The 20,007-nt window shown below is 39.6% G+C and overlaps 1 protein-coding gene across 23 annotated transcripts in view; it reads left to right on the forward strand.

The window, feature by feature from the left end:
- adgrl2a (adhesion G protein-coupled receptor L2a) overlaps positions 1–20,007 on the forward strand; it is a 174,556-nt gene that overhangs the window by 85,269 nt on the left and 69,280 nt on the right. For 8 of the 23 annotated variants that reach the window (XM_088393698.1, XM_088393700.1, XM_088393705.1 and 5 more), the window contains exon 1: positions 2,923–3,583. The gene's annotated coding sequence lies outside the window, so the exon portion shown is untranslated. Of the gene's footprint in view, positions 1–2,921; positions 3,584–20,007 lie in introns of those variants that run through there. The other 15 variants (XM_088393687.1, XM_088393694.1, XM_088393695.1 and 12 more) reach the window with 8 other exon arrangements.

Consider the following 20,007-nt stretch of genomic DNA (forward strand, 5'->3'; position numbering starts at 1 on the left):
TATTAAAGTTTTTGCATTTTGCTAGCTACCTTTATTTCATTCCAAGTCATGCCAAAGGCTGAAAATGTTGCAATTGTGCGCAACGATGATGCTTATCTGCATTGAAAAAGTAAAGAGGCTGTTTTAACTGACTGTTTTTATTCATGTGTGCTGCCGAGTACATTTTATATCCTGCACACTTCGATGTTTCGATGCAAATCAGTTAGCTCTACTTCTGTAGGAACACGAGTACATGGGTCAAGGTAGTGCATAAAATGAATAATATAAAAGGAGGGAAAAAAAAAAAGGAAATCAGTGGACCAACAAGTTGTGATGCTTGTAAGAACCTTTGTTACTTGTTCTCTGAAACTTTAAATCTGACCAAAACCTTTGGCCACAGAGGTCTAATTCACCAGGGTCAGCCGCAGTTGCAGTCCTGTGACTGGTCATGTGTGCCTGAGATGTCAATCATGTGCAAATATTTTGGGAAGGAACCAATAAGCATTGTTCATGGAACAATTCAAGGTTAAGAGCCAGGCTTTGAGCCACATGAGATATTGGGAGGTATGTTTGCTCACCAGGGATGACTGAGGCCGGTCTAAAACATTTGCCATTATCTCCACGGGATAAAACAATAGGGGAAAAAAAAATCAACAGGAGCCTTGTCTTAGCCTTACTAGTCAGTAAACAAACAGAAATCGTCTTTTGATTTTTATAGTTCAGGCGAGTCATGGAATGTCGTACATACCCAGCGGATGGCGTTTAAGTTGGGTAAAAAAATATATAATTGCCAATTTTCTTGTCCTTTTTGCCTTGTGAGGTAACAGAGCTCTTGAGCCCAAGTTGCCAATAAAACAGAGGAGACTGGCATATGCCAAATTCTGCCTTGCCCAAAACTTAAATATAGCAAATCTAAAATGATAGCTTGTTGGCTGTTCTATCAGAGTGACACTCACATTTTTGGCTTTTGTGGCATAAAAGCCAAATAAAAAGCTTAATGCGCACAATATAGGCATCTCAAGGCCCTTTACATTGATTGCATCACGTAATATATTCAAATCAAGGTGCTAAATGACTGCATGTCCAATAATTTTATTACTCAGAGAGCGATGGAATCACAGAGAATATTTTATTACTCAATGTATTCCAAAAAAAACTGTTTCTGTTTGTATGTTTTGGGTGATAATTTCATATAAAGATCAAAAAAAAAAAGTCAAAAGTTCATTCTGAGTATATTAATGCCCACTATGGGCTGTAATCTTATTCCGGAAAAAAGCACACTGTTAACAAGTATGTAGAGGTGCTGCTGTATCAAAATGAGTTGTTACATCAGAATTCACAATGGTTATAATAATTTAGTTTGACCAATCTCCTCCTCTTTTACTGTGGCCCAACATTTAAATAACTTTTATCAAATGTGATGGTTTAGTAAAAGAATCCCCAAAGGTATGATGATTCTCTCTTATAAATGTGAGGATGAAATTACATTAAAATGTACAAAACACCTAAATTTATCATGCCTGACTGTGAGCTCAGCACCCTTGTACTTCTGATCTTGTAAAATTACTCCTGGCGCACAAAACTAAGTGCAGAATACGGAATTTTATGACCTTGTAACTGTTGTTCGTTAAGCAGATTTATTTTTCTTGCGAATGTCAAACCTTACTGCCTTTCAATTTGACATGAAATTGATGCTAATTTCTACATGATAAAACGTTATCCACAATATACGCTTCGTGTAATTTGCAGTTAGCAAGCATCAATTTGCGTTACTGAGCTTCCTTTTTGCAAGATACGTCGAGATGACTGTAACTCAAACACTTGTGACTCATATAACATATAAAAGCACAAATGCAGCACACGTTAGAAATGAGAAGAATATTACTGGGTGAATTCTCTAATAATAATCTGTCTTCACCTCATGATGGTTACGTTGAGTTATCTTTTCAAAGGAATGCCTTCTGTTGGCAATTTGGACTGCACACTTGTATGAATACAAAATTGCTGTTTAACAAAGCCATAAAGACACCACATGTGTTTTTAGTCTGTGCTTATAAATAAACATTTTTCCTGCTATGGATGCTTGCCACTGGGTGACCTTTTATTACATCTGTTTTCTCTTTTTTGTGTAGCCCCCGCCCCCCAAAAAATGGCATGTATTATTATGTAAAATTATGCTTATAAAAATAAGTCAGCTACTTGCCTGCGTTCACCTTCACCTGGTGAGCATGACTCAACTTCACGTTTCCCCACAGTGGGTGAAAGGCAGTTTTTATTGAAGCCAGGTGCTTAACCATGTCCTGCCTGGCTCAGAATATTTTAGGAGAGAACTCCTCAGCCACATCACAACACATAAAAATGCAACTCTTGTGCATTGACCTCCATTTGTTTTATGTAAGTAATAGAGTCCCTTGTTTAGCTGAATATTACACAAATTAAATTTTAGTAGATTTTTAATACAAAGCTGTATTACCCGGAAAAGCATCAGCTGTGAGAAATTAAGATCAATATTAAGACAATTCGAAAGAATTAGGTTATTAGGTTTTATTTATTGATTTATTCATTCATGGGAGGTGCATTTTTGCATGGAACAATCCAGTTGATCCAGTTAGATTTCACATCAGAGCAATGACATCAGATTTTTTGATTCAAATCAGTTTTTGTTACACCCCTAAGGTAGATGTCAAATCTACCCCTCTTTTATCAAATCAACCATTGTAGAAGCAGATATTTTGACATATACTCTCTATTGTATATCATTTTGATTATATTAGTGTGCCTCATTTTGTGTCTTTGTGTCAGTGGTTGTGATTTTCCCCCACTGTAATATGACAGTGGAGACTAAATCTTCGTTTTCATTGGTTGACTCAACAGGACTGCCCACGGTAGCACATCACTGTGCACACTAAAGCAAAGGATGCTTCTCAAAGCGGAAAAAGAGCCAATAAACGATGTATTGATAACATCCTCTCTATGATTTCATTTGAATTCCCTCAGAGTATAGAAAAAAGATGGCAAGCTAAGTAAGGCCCCTGCAGCTTGTCCTGCTGCCGCCACACAGTCCAAATCCGACAGATCCAGTCCAGGCTTTCCAGCCGCCCCTGCCCTCGGTGGGTGCCCGCACACGGCAGTCTGCTCCCGGCCGAAGCACTGGCTGGCTGGCTCTGCTTACTGGAAGTCTGCTGCACGTCCGTTCCTCCTGTTCCATGAGCTTGGGCACCCATTCGGCTTCAAAACTTTCCGCCCACGGACAGAGAGCAAGACGTGGTTAGAGCCAGCCACCAATCATCTATTGACACTTTTTTGTTTTTTTTGTTTCGGTGCAGAAGAGAACTGATGGTGTCGGCTTGGTCCCGGCAAAGGTATTGACTAGAGCGGCCAGAGCGGCTTTTGGCAATGGAAGTGCGCCCCTGGAAGAGAGGCACGGCTGGGATGAGAAGAGAACCTGTCGCCGATTGAGAACCAGCCTGAGTTCCATGAAGAAAAGCATGCCTCAGACCTGCAAAACCTTACAGGACCCCCTATCAGACATTATCTGACACCCCCCTATCATCTTATTCTTATTTTTCAATTCTGACATTATTTCACCTGGTTTTGCTGCAAGGTAAGTTTCCGTGCAGTTTAAATGAGAGATGACTTTTAAGTTTAATTGGTAGCAACTTTTGCCACTTTTGCACGCACACACCATCGCGTGTTTGCGACTCAATTAAAGGAAGCTTTTTGCAAGTTGTATTTTAGCAGCTTAAATGTCACGGGCACACGCTGACTGCGAGCGGATAACTCCAAAATACAGAAAGAAAATCCCTGTGCAACAGATGTGCGGCCACGTTTCAGAGATGGAAGCATCAGCCAAAACATTTATTTTATCTTATTAGTTCAGTTCTGTGATAACTTCCTTCTTCTTCTTTTTTTTTTAAACAAATCCATTGATCCTCTTGTTAAATTCAGGGGGGGGGGGGGGATTTCTAGTGGAGCTATGTGACCTAAGAAGTATTTTTATTTTTTTACCACATTCAATGACTAATCCTTTATAATTGGGCAGAGGCTACATTTTTTTGACATGAGGTCAAAAGTGGAGAAATTTAGCCAATGTAATAATTACTTTTTTTGGGGGGGGGGGGGGGGGGGCGCTGTCCATTCGGCTGGTAAATGTCAGCGGAATGAGGCAAATGGATAAATAAATGTGGCTGTTGGAGTCTATGCAGAAATACATCTAAATTGGATGATATACTTTAATTTTTGGCACAGGGTTGAATGCATGTGTTCCGGAGCTGGGTGAGCGGCACGCCGCGGCGGGGCCGGTGATGCATGGCACCCCCCGAAGCACAGCAGCGCTCCTCGGTCATCCATCATTGAATTATTGGTCAAATTTAGCCGCGCATTTGGCAGATGGTCTGCTTTAAATTGTGCAGTATGAAAATGATGCTGTGATTTGGTCCGTGAGTGCAAGTCTATTTCTCACAATGAAAAGATTGATGTGCATTTTGGTACATTTTATGTCAAAGTGACTGTTCAGTTTGGATCATTTGGGGATTCTTAGGAATTAATCAATACAGACTGAAGGATAAGTAACAACACATGAGTTGAAAGTAAATCTTTATGCGGACGAATGCAATTTGTTTATAGTTTTGATTTAACCTAACCCATAGAGGTGATTCGCAGCTCTCAAAGAGTTTTTTTTTTTCAAATTCCATCCATAATCACACTGGAATTGGCTACCAATAGGAATGTTTTCTGAATTTTGGAGCTTCTCGGCTGTAACGTTGCCATGTCGCAACCGATTGTGCTGTGCTGCGTGTGCAAAGCTTCTCAAAATTGCACAGTGATTCTTGTGTTGTGCTGTGTGTGCTAAGCTTCACAAAATTGCATTGTGACTCACCACCAGTGAGATAAATTTAGGCCAAAAATGTAGGTCGATTTAAAAAAAATAATAATAAAGTAGTCATTTTTCATTTTAGTATATTATTCAATACATTTCTTTTATGTTGTCTATCAAGAACCCTTTTCACCAATTTTATGTCCAGCCATGGATGAATACGGGCTTTCTCCTCCAAACTGTTTGAAGTGTCTCACATCCATTTTCTCAACTTTTTTTTTTAAATTTTACACTCTCGCCAGTGAGTGTGAAAAAGGAGGGAGAGAGTGAGAGCTCGTCAAAATTTGTGACATTATGGGCTGTTGCTTGATGCTTCCTTCTTGCCCATCCCACACTTGTTTTCTTATACAATAGACAGCAACTGAGATCGGCTTCTTCTGATGAATCGCTCACGCAAAGAAACCTTTGTTTGAATCCTTAAATTATGATAACGCATCAAGCACTTTGCACTTTGGCTTTATTAAGGTAATTTGTTATTGGTTTAATATTGAATGGCTAGGACTGGTGGTAGGATTTGCTTGCTGTTGTTGTGTCTTTGTGCTGATGAGAAAATTATGTTTTCTTCCTTCAGTGATCTCAAGCGTCGCATTGTGGGCATGCAGAGCTTTCAAATCCTCATTGATGACCATCCAAATATGCTCGGACTTCTTTTGTCTCTCCGCTCAGTCAGTCTTGTGTCGAGATTCTAAGGCTCTTCTTCCGTGAGCGAGTAGAGTGGAGGATACATAGAATAGGGAGTGGACTCATTTTGATTTACACTCCGTTGCCAATTCTGGCATATAAATTGTGGGTTTGTGGGTTTTTTCCTACATGGACTCATGCTGGGTGGATAACTGCTCGCCGTTAAAAGGAATAAACAAGGCTGTAAAGAAAGGCAAGCTAGAAGGTGCGCGCTCTTTCAAGTACTTCCCTTTCTTTTGACTAGTTTTATTTTACGATTGCTAATCAGTAAAACACTGTGCGCTACTGTGCGCACCGCCTCTACCACCACCAAACATTTGTTTCCACTTCCCAAAAGTCCCTGCAGTGCAACGAAGGGGGTGGAGGGGTGGGTTAGGGTTATTCGCGGGCTGAAGAAATTTCCTGTTTGCCGAAATAATTTCAAAGACACGAACTAGGATAGCTTGCAACGGCTCTATTTCAACTATGACGACGAGAATCAATATGGCTGCCTTCCTCAGCTTTCTTAGACTGCTCCGTATCTGCCTTTTGTGAAATAGTAGTGCAAAGTGCAATGCATTGCACACACACAAACAGACCCACTTTGTGGTTGTAAGTCTTATTTTACGACATGTTGCGCACATGCTTGGCTTTCACAACGCTGTGCATGATTTAAAACTGAGTATTGGTACACCTAGCATATGGACAGAAGGGGAAAAAAATAGGCCAGCGAATGAATGACAGGTAAAAAGAAATATGATATTTTTAATCATGAGAATAATGATAATAATAAAGACATAATTGTAATCACAGAAATTAATTTTATCAATCTTTGTTGCTGGTTTAATAAGAATCAAGAATGAAGAAATGGACACAAACCAACATTCTCATTTTTTTTTGCGGTGTATGTGAATAAGACTCGTGCTTATCTGTGCGCAGCTGCAACACTGTTTGGAGAAAATATTCAATTTGTGCATGTCAGAGGAGATGGGAGGCTGTGAGCAAACAGCAGTTATTGCGGCTCCGCCATAGCAGCCACGAGCAAGGCGTGCATTCGGAGAAAAGAGGGGATCTGCACACGTCTGCCAGGGAAAGGGAGTCATGTCTCGGCTGGATTAAAAGAGAGCGAAGCACTTAAAAGCCCCTCCGCTGACAGGACACGGGCTGTTGTTCAGGGGTGGTGTGGATAAACATGGCAGAGCAATATATCTGTCCTTGACTATTGTAACTTATTGCAACTGAAAGAAGTTCGACTCACTGCCTTTAGCATTTAAAGGGTTAAAAGAATAAGCTGTGGCTACGGTTGCGCATTATTGAGCGCAAACTAATTTTGAGAATGTAAATGTCTTCCAAATGACTCTTGCACTTAGCCGCAGATCAAAATTAAGTGAAAAAAGTGTGTGTGGGGGGGAATATTTGTATATAACAATAAAAAATATAGAATTCAATGTTTTAATGTTGAGTATTTCACGGAATGCACATTTAATTTTTTTTTTGCTGTTGGATTAGTTTGTGTTTGCAATTAACATGCATGACTTGCAAGGAAAATATCTCTAATTTATCTAAAACAAAAACAAATACGGAATCCAATCAGCACTACAGAACAGTACTAGTAACACACAGCATGAATCATATCAATTGACACAAAATCAATTAAATAAGATGATATTAATCTAAGAAATAATCAGAAGTTAGGTTCGCTCCATACCTTGTTGTTCTTGTTTTAAAATAATCTGAAAAATATACTTTAATACCACTGGACAATACTACTAACACACAACATCAATCCGACACTTTTATCATCAACAAATCAATAGTTTGCGATACAATAAAACAGTTTGGAGCTTTACCAGACCACTAAAAGTTTTTGTTCACGTTTTAAGTTTTTGTTGTTGTTGTTGTTGTTAATAATACACATTTAATTTCATATGTGCCTGTTTAGTGGAATAGGTCTGCTAAGTAACTATTGTGTCGTGCGGCGTGTGCTTGGCTGTGTTTGGGGCTTTGTTCTCGTACTGTAGTTTAGTTGCCAAGTCAGATGGAGTGGAGCGTCTGGCCTGGGACTTTCAGAGGAATATCACAATATCACAAGTCTGCTAAGTTGCTAAAAAAAACTAAGCTAATCAACAAAATAATTATCTGTTCAATTGCTACCATGCCAGAGACATCAAACGCAGTAGAGGGGTGGAAAAACAATGAAATTATGTGATAATGATTGCTCACGCTGACAGGAGGCGCCCTTTTTTGCGGGGAGGTGGGGGTGTACGTGAGGAAAGATGGGACTGGAGGCTGCTCACTCACGAAAAAAAAAAATCTGTGTACATTTTGAGAATGAGCATAAACGTCCATCATCACCTCTAATGAGCTTCTTATGTGGGTTTTTTGGCGTTGAAACAGAGAGCGAGAGAACAGTATTAGTCGATTAATTTCCTGCAGTGAATCATGGAACCTGCTGCTTTTATCTTCACACTGCGCTCCATGTGTGGGCCACCAAAAAAAGGTTTATGTTTGCCTCACACGCTCATAAGTTTGGCCCGCCATGCGTCCCCCTCCCCTGCTCTCCTCCTTTTCACTCTGGGCACAGATAATGTCTTTGCATATGAATTAACTGCCCTCGTTGAGCTTCTTTCCAGTAATTGAGAAAGCAGAAACCGTAAAACTATCATCATATCATATTTGATATGTTCTTCTCTGAGCTGCTTAGAGGGGTCTGCTTGGAATTCTTTCCAAAAAGAAATAAAAATAATTTTAATTTTCTGGGTACAGTTAGAATGTTGTGCATGATTGAAAACTAGCAGGGGGGGTAAAGCGCAGCCTCAGCGGGTGCAATATGGGTCGCTCTAATTGTAAAAAAAGTTAGGATGATTGATCAGGAAGTTGTTTTTTGACTGGCTTGTAGAAGAAAGATCAAAATATACCTGGTGATAAAAATATGCCGCTTTATTAACCACTTTAATAAGATTTTACCTTTTGCGATTAGTTATTTGACATAATGTTACGTTTAATGTTTATTATTATAATTTTAGTCTGCATTCTATCATACTAAGCAAATACTACTTATAATACATTTGATCTTGTGCAGCTAATTTCTAAAGCGTGTATGAAGAAAATTAGAGGAGTAAATACATGCAAGTCCTTCATGTTGTATGTTGATGCTCAGGTTTGAATGTGTTTTGTTGTCTTAGCGGGAGCCTTTCTGATAATGTTGCTGTAGCGGCTCACAATGTGCGTGCGTGTGTGTCACAATAAAGTTTCCGCTTGGTACTGTCTTACCAACACAGTGCAAAATGGCCTGAGGAGGAGTTGTTCCTGACAGAGATGCATTGTTTGAGGCAGCCAATAAAGGCGTTCGCTGAGTGGCTACATCTGCGAACCTCATCTTGACTACAGTGTAGGCCGAGCGACAACACGGCAACTGTCACTGCTGCACCTGCTGCTCTCTCCCCGCGCACAGCACCTCGCTCTGTGCCGCCCGCTGAGAAGCCGCCGCAGATTCGGCGATCTCTGCTGTGGCTTTATTGCGGGTCACCTCGGCATGAGTTTCTTACTTCTTGAAGACAAAGCTGAGAGAAAAGAACAACAGAATTGAAATTGTTGCCCCCAAAGACTGAGTTGTAATTTTGCTGAAGTGCAAAATATCTGCCTGTAAAACAAAATAGGATACAAGAGAGATCTGGCTTAATATAAAGTGACCAGTCCGGAGAGTGATATTAAAGCTGGTTGTCCCTCCATGTTACTGCGGATGTAAAATCTATGACCTCCTTAGCACGCACGCACGCACACACACGCTCACACACACACACACACACACACACACACACACACACACACACACACACACACACACACACACACACACACACACACACGCAAAGAGCATTAAATGCTTATGTATGCTCAACTGCTGTTAACTCCACAAATTGGAGTTCTGCCTCAATACTTTTGCCCAAAATATGTATTGGCTATTATTTTACTTTATCGAGTTCCACCTTCTAGTTTTTTTACTAAAATGCATGACAATAATAACAGTTGCGTGTCACTCTGTTTTTCAGTATTATTAAAACAACTAGATGAGCAGCAGACATTTTGTGATTCTACTGCACAGTGTGATGTTGGGTGTCACCTATCGTCCTTGCAGTCTTGACAGTAACTCATTTTATCGGGTTTCATCGAACTTTGCTGCTTCATTTTTCTTTGTAATTTATAATATTTCTATATTGTAGTGAAAGGCATTAGGATTTTTCTTGCATGATATATGTTAAAATGACTGAAATTGGGCTTTTTCAAACATATTCTGACACAAAAAGTACTTATTGTTCAGTTGGAGGAGATTCAGACTAATGACATACATTTGGCGTGTTTCATTGAGAGATATGTGCGATAATGGCGGAGACTCACACATTGTGTGTAGGAGTGTGTGGGAGTGTGGGGAGGGGGGCTAATTTCCCCCAGCTTTAGCCTTGCTTGTACAGCTGTGCCAGTCCCGATGGCATGGACTGCTGTTTTTTGGCTCCAGCTTCTCCACCTACGCTGCGGGGGATCTTGAGTAATAAACATCCTTAACATTGGTGATAAGTAACCCTCCACCTTCGGTCGGCATTGGTTTAATAGAGATGTCAAATGATTCATGAATGTAATCATGAAAATTGGAAAGGAGAATATTGACACTTCTGATCTTTTTTGGCAAGTGCAGAGGAAATGTTCATGTATGCAGACTGGCCCACCCAATAATGCTACTCATACATTCCCTCGGTGCTGACACATTTGTTTCTTTCACTTATTACTTTTTAATATTCTGTGTGTGTGTGTGTGCGTGTACAGGCTGCAGAACACACTTGTTTGAACAGAGAGGAAAAAAGAAATCAATTCCATTCTATCATATTTTAGTTTACTTGGATATATTTCCATGTTGAAATAATTTGTGTGCAATAGTTTACGTTTAATTTGTTCAAGGCTAGTAAAAAAATGACACAATTGTATTTTCCTATAATAAAAACAATTTCTACAACACGAGGCGATATAGTATTATTGCCAGCATGTTGTGAAGATGGAGCATTGCTCTTGCATTTTGTTGGAAGATGAGCGTCGATAAAATTTCTAGCTTCTCCTGCCATGCATCAGTAATTGTAAAATTAAAAAAGAAAAAGTAATTTAACATTTTACAGATTGTTTTTATGCAGCTGTAAAAAGTGTCTATAAAATCCCAAATTAGTTCTCTCTCTGAAGATCGATCACACACCAATCAGTCAATATTCAGTTCACAATACATGCAAAATTCTTTAGCCTTTTTGGACATAGTACAGCAATAAATAAATAAATAAATAAATGTACTAGTGCTTATGTAGATGTGATTTCTGGTCTTTTTATGCTTGTTTCTTGTTTATGTGTATTTTCTTCCTGGGTTCTGAAGGTTCGGGGATCGTTGTCATTTCAGCACTTAACAGTGTACAAGGGAGCCACCAGTTTGCCCCAATGTTACTGGGACACTCACTTTCTAACGACCAATATGACAAAATGCAATATGGACAAAATAAATGCTATAAAAATATTTCATTATCTCATTGTTCAATGCATGTAAAAAAGAATCAGCCATCCAACAAAAAACAGCCACACACTATGGGAAATCCTTTTGTCTTTCTCTCTTTCCTTTTTTTTTTTTTTTTTTGGCTACAAAAATCATCTTACTCCAGAATGCTCCGGGATGCGGAAATTGTAATCTCGCGATCACAGATTGCATGACATCACTTGCATTGACTGCAGAAGCTGAAAGTTGAACAAAACTCAAATCGGAAATATGAACTTTGACGAACAGGGAAAACGTAAGAGGAATGAGCCAGGCAGCCTGTTAAAACTATTTTTTTTAATATTATTTTTACGACTACGGATATTTCTTTTGACAAGGAGTGGTCTTAATAACGGATTAAATCTAAAATTACATATGAAATATTCAGGGCACACTCTCATGCGGCAAGTAGTTTTCTCTAGTCTTAATGTCCACCAACGACTACCGTGTGTTACTTCTTCCTGTCCATCTGTCATACGGCACTCCATGTGAGTCCAGTATGCCGTTTCTCTTTGAACTTGAGTAGTGCTTCAGCAGTGTGATGAGAGCAGGTCCATATCAGCTGATGAAAAATGACCATAAAGAGGTCAATCAAACGAGGCTTGGAGAAAAAAAAAAAGATGGTGGATTTTTTTTTTTTTTTTTTTTAAGTAGAGCTGGTGGCATTTGTGGCATCATTCATCAGTTTGAGCTGATTACACTCCAAGTTGGTGAAGTGAGCTGAGGATGGAGCTTCTGTAGGCATTTCCATCACAAAAAGGTCCAGCCCGCCCGCGGATAGACAAAGAGCTGCATTTCAGTAGAGACCAAGACCTGCCCACAGGATGGAAAAGTTTACTCCTACTTTGCCCGATAACATCTCCCTGACAGTGGAGGTGAGCAGCTTTCTTATTTAGCATATTTAGCAAAATAATTTCACCTATGCCAAAGCAGAGGACCTTAAGCTCTGTAAATGTAGCTACGAGACACCCGATGGTGAGAAGAATCGACATTGCAACGCCTCCTCACTTTTAGTTCACGGGATCTTTTATTCTCTCACCGAAGGCGGCCCCTGAGTTTCTTGTGCGTACTGGAGGACTATCGTTGCGGCTGTACTGTAACTTGGGGAAGATAAATGCACTATATTCTGCTATCATTGACAAGTGACTCCCTTGGTACATCCATACTTACAAAAAGTAAAAATAAAAAAGTGTGCCCAGATAGCTACGTCTAATGAAGCTGTGGTAACAGAGCACATGCAAGTAGAGCGTGCAGTGATAGCCCCAAACTGAAGTGCTAATTGATGCTCTGGATATTTTTGGCATGTAAGACAAAGATGGATGGCGGAGAGAAAGAATATTTATTAGTAAGCTACTCTTTTGAAGTTGCAATGTGTTACCGCTTAAAACCAACAAAAATGTATGTAAATTTAAAGTGCAGTGACAGATCCTTTAAAGAGCTGGAGCCATTCCTTTTATATTGCATCATTAAACCAGTTTGTGTTGTGCAGCTGGAAAACATGCTCTACATATGGGAGTTGTTGAGAGCCTTCTATATATATATATATATATATATATATATATATTTATTTTTTATTTTTATTTATTTTTTATTTTTTTATTTTAGATTTGTTCTGTAATTATTCTGTAAATTATTCTGTAATTTGCAATATACTGACCTCGTTGAGCCACATGCGTGGAGCGACTAGTGCATGTAATTATTTGGCCAGTTATTTGGCCGACCTGTGAAAGTATATTCCACTGGACTGAATGCTCCAGGTTAATATATAATTCTGAAGTGGAGAATGTGTGACCTTGTTATCACATTCCATTCATATTCCAAGTGAGTTTTTAGCTGTGATGCCATGATTGATGACAACTTGCATTCGTAACTATTACACTTTAGTTTATTATCAATACAGATACCTACCTAGAGTAACTAGAGTCACATTTTGACTTCATTCGCATTCACAGGAGGTGGTTCAAAAGGTGCGACCTGAAATTGTTCTCCCTTTCAGAGTTTGTTTTGGAAATTAGAATCGCTTTGGTATTCAAAGTGAGAGCAGATAATTTTCTTTAGTGAATGTTTTTATCGCACAAGACTTTGCGGTCCCGTCTAGCTTTTCATCTTGTGTCTTTGGTTTCCTTGAAAATTATTCACTGCAAGGGAAAAAAAATCTTAGTCCTTTTACTTATCAGCCGGAAGCAAACACATTAAACACACACAAGGTGTAACACTAGTGATTGTCCAGCTGTGGATGATAAGACAGGCCATGAATGCAAAATGTGTTTCAATTATACTTGAATAATGTTGGAAAAGGGGTATCTATTCTTCTACACACCTAAACTGCTATATTTCTTTATTGTGGTTGCCGTCATTCAGGTGTGTTGCGCCAAGCGGAGTGAAGCAACCACTTTCATCATGTCATGAATTTAAATATGTGCTTGACAACTTCTCTCTAAGCTTGGAACTGTCATTGGATCTGCCATGGCTCCCGACCTTTTAAATTGCCTAAATCATTGTACAGTAAGCAGACTAGTGCTGAATTCAGTAGAACTTTAATTATTAAAATAGAGGGTTGGTGGGGTGAGCATGTTTGCATCACAATCCACCTCTCTGTCCTCATACTAATGAACAACTAAGGAAACTTCTCATCCTCCCACCTTGAACTTTTTCAAAGCCCTTTATTCCAACTTGCTCAGAAAAATAATGCAATGCACCTTTTCCACACGTAGTGTTTTACTTGTGTAGTTTTCTTGGAGTAAAACCCAAAGCTGAATATAGCTTCACGAGGTTTAACGAGCTCCATTACCTGTCCGGGTGCTCTGATTTAGGACTGACAGGTGATTGCATTTACGAAATACGACACCGACCTCTTGGTGTGTGTGTGTGTTTGTGTGTGTGTGTGTGTATGTGTGCATGTGCTTGCTGATGAGACACAGCCACGCCGGGTTTTGGGTTGGCATACCGCTTCCCTTGTCTAATGAAGGCATTCATGCTGTCTTTGGGATTTAAAATAGATACAGCCGTGCCATGGCAGAAATTCTAACATGCCGGAATGAAGCTGGCCTCAGTAGCTGCTGTTGAAATAATTATTCGCTTATGTAATTGGTCTAATGAGTTTGTCTGCTGGATTTCATTGACACTGTTTGAATTAATTCCATTATTGACTGCATTTAAAATCTTATAAAGTTTGCATGGTCCATGGACGAGCTCATCCATCATAAGTACGTGAAAGACCAAGTCATTTGTTTGGTTGTCCCACACATCGTGTGGTACAGTGTAAGATCTTTTTGCTTTGTTCTATTTAAGTGACTTAATGTGGCACCCATTATATTGGCCGTTTGTCCTTCATCTGGACTGCAGAAGGTTAAAAGCATCAATTAGACACCAAGTCATGGCCAGCCAAATGATGGTGGAAGCCTTTAATCTCAAAGAATTTGCACGCTTCAAAAATGAGTGACATACAACGATTATCATTAGGTTTATTTTTATCATGTCATGAGGAGGTGGATCCAAGCCAAAGGTGCTATTGCATCATTGTTAGATGCAATTGTCACTAATGTAATGGGCTTCATTTATGTAATACCTTCAATTGCATGCATTGCTTTTGCACTCATTAACCCTGTCACACTATTTTTATTTTTGGAATACCGTACATTTCATTCACACACATATAAAAAATAGCACTAGGACCAATGAGGTAATCCATATCTTGCTCAAACCTTTGCTTCTGAGGAAGCTGCGGAAACATGCCTCAAAATAAAATAAAAGTAAATGAATAAATAAGTTGAACATAACAGTATTCCTCTGCTTAATTCAAAATCAACTCACATCATGTTTCCTTTACCTTTGACACTTTTCTGTTTTTATTCATCAGCTATTATGATTAGTCCTTCTATGATTTTATAAGAAGGTTGTTAAGTACGGAAACTCAAATGAATAACAGAACCCCAGCAGCCGTTATTTCTTATCAAAGCTGCTGTCATGTATTTTATAGTAGTGATTAATGTTTAGGTTTTTCCCTACTTGGATAGCAACAAAATGTTTGGCACAAACAACATGTATTATGGTTTTATGCTATTTTATATTTCAGTCAAGAATTTACAAAGACTTTAAGGTGGATTTCCAGTATTCCCCATTATATCCGACAAAGGCATTGACAGTGCCTTATTTTAGCTTCCATCATACAGCATCATCATCTCAGTTACCTTGTACATGTTTTATGTCGCTGTCCTCTATTTTAAAAATTAATCATCCTGTTTAATATTGCCAGGCGATCACAGTGCATTATTGATGCTGGGCCCTTAATACAAAGACAGAGCCGTGTTTTTAACCACGCAGCTGCTCATTTTGAAATAAGGAGGGGGTTAGAGGGTCACACAAGCCGCTTACTGGTGCACATTGATGTAAATACAGCGGCGTTATTATTGTACAGTAAAACCATGCCGCATATAACCAACGAGCTTGGTTCCTTTTTAGCTAACAAACATGGGCACGGTAATAAATAATTAAACAAATTTATGGTGAGGCTGAACGCAGTGAGAGTTTTGACCTCGCTTTTTGTTAGGCTGCGTTCACACTATGATCCTGGTGGCAACAGCAGCAAAGTTATTGTGCCATGAGAATTTGCGCCATTTAAAAAAGAATCTTTATTCTATAATATATAATGTATCTATTTTCTCACAGTTTATCACAGTATCAATGATGGGCTGTGGGGAAACAGGACTAAGTTCATACTGCCGTTCAATAAAGGTTTTTAAATATAGGTAATATTGAGTAATCAGAGCCTTAATCGAATGACATGAGACTCAGTTGCTGAAAATATATATTCGGGTTTTCTTGTGTTGGATTCAGTAGTGTTTAGTTACACAGCTGAGTTCAGTCAATTTGGTTGCACTCATTTAGCCATGGCCAACTGGGTCCCACTGTAAATGTTGCTTTTATGGTGTCCTAATGTACTCTCTGATCAACAACCAGGCAGAGCATTTATGTGCACATTCTAATTGGGTTTCTGGCCAGTGGAGTTTACTCTATAGGCATTGCATACATTTGGGTATTTCAAGGTGAATTATGGCTGATCAACTACCTATTGGGCTTGATTGGCAGCTCCTATCACCATGAAATGCCCATTTCCATTCATGATCTTCCTATTTATCCTACGGTATTAATGTCAGCCTAGTAATTACCAGACACGGGGAACATTTGGCAAAAAGACCGTTTAATGGTCCAGGCAGAATCAGTCTTATCTCAAGCAAGCTGAAAGAATAGTTTTGTGCTATCAGCAAGTGGAAATGACATTTTGAAATTCCCTTCCGGATAATCCACTTCAGTTGCCAGTTAAACATCAAAATTACAACTCAGATTTATCGAACCTGCATTACAAGTTTGTTGCCATGTCGAATCATTTTGCGATAATCCCTATGGACGGACAGGTATAGGTGTCTGGCGGCACTAATAGGATTTTCAGTGCATTGCTGAAGTGATTATAAAGCTATGGATGTCAAATATATATACTATTCAGACAGAAAGTGATAAGGCTGAATCACAGCGCACACCTTTCCACATTTTCGCTTATTTGCTGCTGTTTTGTCTACTAAAGTCTACCTGGACTGGATAAACTTTTTCTCTTTGTTTGCTGAGATTTTCCAGTATTATAAATTGTATTGTTTAAACCAATGGCTCATGATTGCTTTATTTCATAGCCATATGTCCTGATCAGTGGGAAGCACAGATCATCAATGAATTGAGTGGCTCATAAAATTGAAGAATGGTGCAAACACAAAAGCAATGAGCCCGACAAGCACCATGCTGCTGTCATAGGCTCTGTTGTGGAATTGTTTGTGCCTCTGAGACTGATGCTTGCATATAAGTAAAATTCAAATTAGGTTTAGCTAAGATGGTGTTAGAAAGTATCGACTGCAATGTCTTGTCATACTTTGGGAAAGCTTTAAATGCACATTTTCTCTTCTAATTTCTTTTATTATTTGCTTCCATTTTAGAGTCCCACTTTCCAACCCCCTGTTGCTTCAAATCATCACCCCCACTGTACACCCCAATCTGATCCTGTTGCACTATGTGCAAGTTGGCCCTGGTATTCCCCTTGCGTGATCTGCGGTCAAGGCTGTTGTTTGGGGTGAGGGGAGGGGGGCACCAGCAGTCACACAGCGTTTGGGAGGATGTCATTCCCGGGTTGCTCTCAATCATTCCATCTGCAGAATAGGTCAACGGATGATTCCTCCCTGCCCCATATCGAGCTCAGCGGGGCTCCAGACTCATCTGATCAACAGTCCACTCTGTCCTCGGGAGTGCAAATTTTCTGATTTCCGCTTTCCATATCGTACTCGTACGTCTTCAGCCATGGAGAAGCACGGACACAATCTATTCTGGGGAGAAGTATTTTCTTTCCGCGGCAGTGTCTGAGTGTTTGGCATCCTAGCTCTGAGTCCGCGGGTAGTTTAGTCCTTTAGAAGTTGGAGATGAGGGGGTCTTACAGTATGTATGAATTTATGTTTGCTGTTGGGAAGAACCAATAGAAACAACTTTCCGATTCAAACACGCGGTGGTCCGTTGGCACTGATTTACATTTGAGGATGGATGAATGTCCAGGCCTCTTTTGCATCCCTGTGATGTTCTCTGACAATTAACATCCCAACTCTTTCTTGGAGTTTGTTGAAAGCAGAAGGGCTAATTCAAGGGTCAAGCAAGACTTGCAAGCTGTCAATCTTTTTATTGTAACTCAAATCCCCTCCCCCACTCAAGTCCTTTTATTCTCAGACACCCCGACCCCCCCTTTCTCCCTCCCAGAACTCTTTTAATAGAAAAGCCCAACTCTTCCTCTATTCTCCCGCGACCCTCTAACAGCCCAAGAGGGATAACCAAAAGCTTTGTCTTGGAGAAGCCATGCATTCTTTCACATCTGCCTCTTGTTCTCAGACTCTACCCCCACCCCTTCCAATTCAAATTTCAAACTGCCCTTTTCAATCAGCCCTCCTCCTGTCTCTTCTAATCACCCCCTTCCTGTTAGCTACAAAGCCCCTATTTTGCAGTTCACTATAAATGCAACTGATTTGTTTTAAAACAGTATGTCATACACACCCCTGGAGCATCTTCATTTTACGAGATACTTAAACACCTGCCTGTAATGATTACATGCATAAAAATAAAAAAAACTGAACAACAAAAAATGGCTCTCTCAATTTAACAACTGGCCAATCGGTGCTTTGATTATGCCTTTGGAATCAATCCAGTCTATTGCTGGTGCCCTTCATCATCTGTCTGGCTTGAGTCTGTAGATGCAAACACCTGTTCTTAGATCACAGCGGTATGGAGGGAGCTCAATACGATCACTGGCGGCGGCGCTGTTTAAAGGCTTGGGGAGAAAAAAGCAAGCTCCAGCAGAGAGTGGAGACTTTGGCGCGTCTAATGAGAAGAATACCAGTCAGTCAGTGTCCCTCCGGTCTGTGCTTTTGGTGTCTGTGCATGTTGAACACTCACAGCATGAGACAAAATACATTAAGTACAAGACTGTTATGATCGATTTGTAGAACAACTCTGTACATGTATGAGGGGAATACACTCTGTATTTACCTCATGGCGGCGGAGTTCACTGCCTCCGATGCAAATGTGTTAAGATGCATTTGTTTTTTGTCTTCAGACAATTGAGGTAATGCAGGTCTATGAGATTGTTTGGATTGAAATATAGACACAGAGGCATGCAATGATTAAAGTAATACGTAGTTCTGTGTTCTATGGAGACGATTTGATTTGACAGACTTACGAGTGTTTTCCTGATAACGTCAAACAAGTTTGAGGTTAATCTTTTAATTCAGACCATTAATCTCAGCCGAACCAGGGAAGTCTCTTTGTTAACATCCATTTCCATTAGAATTAGGGGAGGGCAATACTGTGATGTAAACAGCATAACCCCTCCACCTCACTCAAGGTCATGAGCCGTCAGGCATCTGTATTTCATATTGCACATGACAAGTGAATGCTTATCTGCCATATTAACTTATTTGAGTCTCTGCATGCACAGAAGAGGTCATAGTGTGAACCGGGTGCTAGATTTCTGGTATTTAAACACGATTTAAAGTAACCAGGGTAATAATTCATTATTCCTTGGTCTCTAACACATAAAAATCCATTTTAACAACTTCTAAAGGTCACAGCAATTATTTTAGCTAGTTTTTGCATGGGATTATTGTCATGCTTCTTTCTATGCACCATAAGTATTCTAAGTGGACAAAAGTCAGTGCTAAGCCTGTCCGTGTTTACAAGGATCTTAAAAGCCTTTATGCTCCCTTTGCAGCTTTATTGTACAGACGGCAAACACAAGGCCTCATCATATACACCAGGGATGTCAAACTCATTTTTTTTTGTGGGCCGCATTGTAGTCATAGCTTCTTTTGGAGGGCCATTATGTCAACCCAACTAAATGTATGAGCACCTCATATTATATACAGTAAAAGCTACAAAACAAACTGACTAATAAGTTGTTTTCAAATCAGACGAGTAAAAACTGGTCAAATATTTAAAAAAGAAAGATATTATTAATAGTCAAGACAATTTGCAATTCTAGTAATGACACAAATTTGATGCACAATTTGTCTGCGCGGGCCACATAAAATGATATGGCGGGCCGTATCTGGCCCCCGGGCCTTAAGTTTGACACCTGTGATATACACAAACAACTTGCAGGAAGAATGACACTCAGTAGAACTAAGACCTCCACCATGAAGAAATAATCCAATCCAAATTTTGCAAACTTCATATATAGCCTCCTCTATGTATTTTCCAATTTAGCGGCTGTAAAACTTCAAATCAATGAAACTATATATCAATTCACTGGACCTAAACATACACTGATGTCGTGTCCCGTTTTCCCGCTAACCTCATTATAATGGCTCTGAAATTAGAGGTCTCGTGTGAGGCATACTGTCATATTAGA

Source organism: Syngnathus floridae, chromosome 13 (genome assembly GCF_059516105.1).
Source record: "Syngnathus floridae isolate MCC-2025c chromosome 13, RoL_Sflo_1.0, whole genome shotgun sequence".
Classification (NCBI taxonomy): domain Eukaryota; kingdom Metazoa; phylum Chordata; class Actinopteri; order Syngnathiformes; family Syngnathidae; genus Syngnathus; species Syngnathus floridae.